Here is a 6,380-nt window from a genome sequence, read left to right as displayed (position 1 = left end):
TAACAAATAAACAAGGAAAGGAACGATGGCAAAAACTAGACAGAACTATGGAAAAACAAAAGCAAAACTATGATAATAAAACAAAACCGTGGCAATGACAAAAACAGGGCAATGAAAACAAGGAAAAATGCTTGGTAGAGTCCGCAAAGGCAAAACAATACTTCGCAGCTTGCTGTTTGAAAATGGCCTCCTTTTATGGCCACCAAACAGGAAGTAACAAACGAAGCAGCAGAGGGAGCAGCAACAGTCAGTCAGTGGGTGAGGGCTCCCTCTGCTGGCGTGGCGTTAAACCCGTGGATGTTAAACTTACTTGATAGCACTACAGCTATCAAAAAACATAATTTATGCAATAAACACGTGTTGTGTTTTATGATGTCATATTTATATCTTTTATCTATACCTAAGAGTAGGTACTGTGGAGGTACTCCATAGTTACAAATAGGTACGCTGTAAATTTTGTTTAATTACACGGTACACTGTGGGCTGTAATCTAGTAATCTTAAACATTAAATGAGGCTGGTGTTGTGCCCATTTTCGACACCTGCTAAATTATTACCTCCTCTTGTTGAAATCGCTACCTGATTGCTTAATCCCACCCCACCCCTAATTCTAACCCCTCCCCGACACCTAACTCTAAACCTACCAATACTAGCAGTGTAGTAATCTGGTGGGTGTAAGAATTTGGCATAACACCAGCTCCACACATGGGCAGGGGTGGGCTGAGCCCACCCAAATGACAGTCTTGCCCAACCAGTCAGAATTAAATTAATATTGCGTTAATTTTTTTTTATGCAGTGATTAAAACCAATCTGAAGCATACTGTTTTTTGAGACATTTAAGATATAGCTGGGGACTGCCTCAACAATCATTAAATAACACCAGAAATTATGCAAAGATGTATTATAGCCTACCCCTGAATTTACCTGAGCAGTTGAATTAATGATCTAAAAAAATTTGCTTAATCAATAACGTGCATTCATTGCATTGACTGGGCAATAACATAATATAAGCATCTAAATCAGGGGTGGCGAACTCCGGTCCTGGAGAGCCACAGCCCTACAGAGTACAGCTCCAACCCTGATTAAAACTCACCTGCCTGTTGCTTCCTAGTTCCTTCAGACATTGATTAGCTTGTTCAGGTGCGTTTGATTAGGGTTGAAGCAAAACTATGCAGGGCTGCGGCTCTCCAGGACCAACGTTCGCTACCCCTTGTCTAAATGCTACAGTTCAGTTGAAACTAGCTTACCCCTTTTGACTTGCTGTTAATGCTGAATGTATGAAAGTAAACTGAAAGTGAATAAGAGCTTGTGCAATGAAAGTTGCTTTTGTTGCTATAGCAACAGTCGGCTCAACTGTAAGAAACGTAGCGTTCCCACTGATCTAAAATAGGGAATTGTATTGATCAGTGAGTATTCCCTTTCTATGATGGAAAAGACCAATAATATCCAGTGATGCAAAGCATTAAACTTTTTTTTGTCAAGTTCCGCCATTTTTAATTGAAAGTAGGTCTGTTATTTACGTGATTCATGTAATTCATAATTGATTATGATGACAAGAGCAGGATTATTGGTATTCCTACTCCTAAGTTTTCAGACTGTGTTACTTCAACTATGATCCGGAAAGCACATAAAATCCTAAATGATCCAGATCATCCACTACATCTGTATTTCATTGTTCTTCCATCTGGCCATAGGCATAGACTACCAATGTGTAGGAGGACTAATTTTAGTAAGAGTTTTGTTCCTTCAGCTATTTGTGCTTTAAACACATGGGAAATCAGTTATCATCATACGCTCTGGAATTATTATTATTTTTTATTTTTATTTTTTGTGATAAGTTTGTATATATTGTTTAGTTGTTCTTGTGTTATATACGCACCTTCTGTAAAGATAAATTTCCTGTCTGAGGACAAATAAATGAATGATACAACTAAAATTGAATGAGTGCATATTTTAAAATAAAAATATTATTTGCAGTTCAGATTGCTTACTTTATTTATTTGACTGTTCTTTTTTCTTCTTTTAATTTAGTCCACTAAATGAATTTAAATCTTTATTTATTTATTTTAATTGACTATTCACAACCCAAGAAGCTCCTGCATCAATGTCTAGGTCCTTTTCATCAATAATGGACCAGTTGGGATGTGTAGACACTTGGCATTTCTTCAATGCAAGTACAAAAGGGTTTTCTTTCTTTTCAGATGTCCATCATGTCTATTCGTGAATTGATTATTTTTTATAGACAAAGGTTTTCTTATCTCTAGTTACATCCACAGAATATTCTGCAATAACTTTCTCAGACCATGCTCCACGCATTTTAAACTTCTTCCCTTAAAATTCACACAGACATTCTGAAGGTTGGAGGCTCAATTACAAACTGAAATCGACTTACTGACAACCAACAAGCTGAGGATTTTTTTAAAAGGGACAAGAGCAACTTACTATGAGCATGGAGATAGAGCTGGTCATCTCAGTTTAGACATCAGTCTGCTTCTCAATTAATCTCATCTGGCTAAGATGCAGCCAGTGACCTGGATGAGCTGAATTTTCCATCCATCAGAGACAGGCTTTATACAAGGCCATTAAGAAAGGAAAGGAAAGGATGTGACATGTGGCCAAGTATGGTGACCCATACTCAGAATTTGGGTTACCAAGTATGGTAACCCATCCAAGTGCACCAGCCAAAACCCATGCACACATTGATGCACACTTTCCATGGTAATGCAATGTCTGATTTTAAAATGGTTTTCAAATGATGAATTTTGAGATTTAAAGTTTTCAGTTGATACATAATCTCTTAAGATTTCTATTGCGTGATAGGTAAAGAAGGCAACGAAAAAAGCCTTTTTGTAACAAAGGTCAGAACTCCTGTTATGATGTAGATTTTTGCGGTGCACTCTTGTAATAAATTAATCTATTACTTTTTCGATATTATTTGTAACACAAAAGAGTCATGATTAGATTAGGATTTATTTATAATATGCTGATGTAAACTTAGGCGTCCCACAGAGAGGACGGTGACAATTAAAGGGTTAAATACATTAGATTAAATACGTCCACTCTCATGCCTAACTGTGGCTCCATCTTGTCATGAATCTGGTCGGTGACCTTCGGTCCGCTCACCACCAGATGTCGCTCTCGCACTTTCACATCACACAGACTGTTGCACTGCACCCCGGACTACGTCTTCCATCACCCATCGCGCTGATTGCGCTGGCACCTGTGGCCAATCAGACGCGCTATATAAGCCCCGGACTTTCCCCCTGTTTCTCACCGAGTATTGTGGTGTTTTCTGTTGTTGTTTCACGTGTCTTCTGAGTTCCCTAGTTCCTGAGTTCCTGAGTTCCAGAGTTTCCGAGTTCCCAGTGTTTAGCTTTCTCACCTGGCCATCTCGTTTCATCTGTCTCGCCACCTGCCTTTTGGAGTACTCGCTCGTTTCACAGATTATCCCTTTGCTTTTCCGCCCTGGATTACGTTCGCCGATCATCGACCCATGCCTGCTGCATGGACTATTCCCACATCTTGCCTTTGCTACACCTGTTTGCTATTGTCTCGACCCTGCCTGTTTTCACCATGTCTCTGTCTCGTCTCAATAAAAGCTTGCGAATGGATCCGCTCACCTCTCTTCTCTCTCCCCATGTTACACATCTACTTTGGATTTAACTTTTTCACAGCTTAGGGAGAAGAGCCTAGTGTCATTTCATGATTGTTTTCTGATCACACATTTGTGTCATTTAACAACTTATTAAGCAGGCTCAAAATCTCTAAATCCAATATGTGATGATATAATGCCACTTCTGAAATCACATTACAATATTTATTAACACATATAATCAGACAAATATATTTAACAAACCCAAAAAATAAACCCAAAATATAACCTAGAGGTTGAGTAAAATAAATGTGTGAAAATCCCAAACAACTGAAACTTTTGTGTTGACATTAAATTTGCAAATATTTTGGTATTCACGTGGTTATTTTTTTTGTTTTCACTGCGACAACTTCATTAATTTGAAATCGGGTTCCCCATTTCTACCAGGTTATGTGAACAGTCTGGGGCGTCAGTAGCTTGGCCCCTTTCTGAAAAAAGGCTTGGTGTATGTCTGTTACTCCCTTGGTTCTTTTTCAACAGGTGGACAGGCATGTGCCTCGACATGGCATAGTTGGCATTTTGTTTCCCATAGTGTCCGTTAGAAGGCGCAGCATGAGTTCCCCATAAGGGGAACGTTTTGGGTTATGCATTTAACCATCGTTCCCAGAGAGGAAACGAGATGCTGCGTCCCCTCGCCATGCCTTCAGCCTGTCTGTTTACGTCTCCTTCAGACAACTAAGCTGGTGAAGTATTGAGCAGGTGGCCTTTTATACTTTCGGGCACCCACCTATGACGTCAGGGGCCACGTAGACTAATAGGATTGGCATTGTTTTACACATGCTTCAGACACCTGTCATGCTGGCAGCATTCCCCATAGTGTCCACTAGGCTAGAGAATGCAGTGTCTCATTCCCTCTCGGGGAACCATGGTTACATGCGTAACATGAGACATCATTTGTTTACATTTAGTGAGCAACCTTATAAGTTATAAGGAAAAATCTTATGTCAAGGTTTTCTATCTTTCACTTTCACCATGACACAGTACTCGTGTCATATTGTGTCATATTGCATCAACTAAAATTATTTTGTCATTTAAAGAAATAGTGTCACTTCAAGTAATAACCACTGTTATGCCCTGAAAGTGTAAACCCTTTGAGCACAGTACAATCAAGCTTAGACAGCCCACTTTACCTGATGGCCTACTTTACCTGATCTTGATTAAAACTGTAGGGGGAAAGCACGGCACACTTTCTGACTTTCTCAGTTTGTGTAAATCCACTTGGGCTTTAGAGTATAATTTTTTTATTCACATTCATTTCACACTTGTCTTGCACAAATATGTTTATTTGTTTCATAATTACAGTGTATACAATTTTCTTAATTTATCTCAAAAGAATATAAGTGAACTATGACAATAATAAATAAAAATGAAATAATAATTTCTGAATATTGAACACTGACTGTCAGTCTTTATTAATCTGTTTGTTGTGGTTTCTCATTAAAATTCATAAAAGTAAATTGTGTAAATTACTTTGCTAATGTTATAGAATAGCATAGTTTAATAATAGCAAGGCACATTGTAATGCACATTGTTACAATGTTCCCCATCTGCACAACTGGGATTCAAAACTGTTTAGTGTCTTCTGCTAGTTATCAAAGCATTAAAAACTATTTAAACTGATATATAACAGATTGTAGACTAAAATAATATCAGATTTTCAACCATTCTCTATGAATTATAAGCTTGTTTCCTCATGGGAACCTAAAAAAATGTTCACATTAGGTTAGAATTTACTGGTGTTACTATACTTGTGGGGACATTTGGTGCCATAACGTAGATAATACCAGTACACAAACACACACTTGATTGAACTGTTACTGTATACATAGCGACCTATAGAGGGTGTATGAACTGTACCCATCGTACCCATTTCATTGTATTTATATTATCTTATTATTTTAGTGGATAGAATAAGTAGGCCTACGTTTTGGGTAAATGATTTTTAATTTAAGCCCCATATCCTCGCGAGTCCCGAGACTCGTGATTCTCAACTTGTCTTGAAAGAAATCTACCCGCTTTTACAAGTTTTGGCTATATCAGAAACAAGTTTCTCAGTTATGATGAAAGTAGGAAACTGGCTCCAAACTTCAATGGCAAACTTGTAAATGCGCAGTGCACATTTTACTTTCACTTTTAAATTTGTGGCAATTCGGCTTCAATTGCTTGAATCCCATTCACGCAACAACAAAATACAACGTTAAACTCACTTAGCCTATAAATTAATCATGGAACTTTTATTAACAAAACGAATAAAAATAGCTTACACCATGCAATATGCCTAATATAAAATAACAAATAACTTAGATTTACATAAAGCCTAGTATACAAAACTGAAAATCGGTAAACACTGGGGAACCAAATAAATATAAGAAATGTAGAACGTTTATTAGCAAAACGAATAAGAAAGAAATCACACAAAGTAAAAATCAGCAAACACTGTAGAACCAAATAAATAAGTTAAATATATAAATAAATTAAAAGCTAAATAAATAAATAACTTCTAAAACCACCATAGATAAACTGCAAAAGTCAACAGGCTTTTCAAAATAAAAAACAAACTTCAACCATCGTCTTGTCTGTATCACCTGACCTCACTCTTTTTGTCGGTCAGCTCGTCATAAAAAAAAATAAAATAAAATAAATGAAACTCACTGATTGCACAGACCAGTTTCAATTCAGTTTGACAGTCCACCACCCCAGGGTGTCACTCAGCCAATTTCAGGACTATC

The sequence above is a fragment of the Labeo rohita genome, chromosome 15 (genome assembly GCF_022985175.1).
Source record: "Labeo rohita strain BAU-BD-2019 chromosome 15, IGBB_LRoh.1.0, whole genome shotgun sequence".
Classification (NCBI taxonomy): Eukaryota; Metazoa; Chordata; class Actinopteri; order Cypriniformes; family Cyprinidae; genus Labeo; species Labeo rohita.
Note: the sequence above shows the minus strand (reverse complement) of the source record.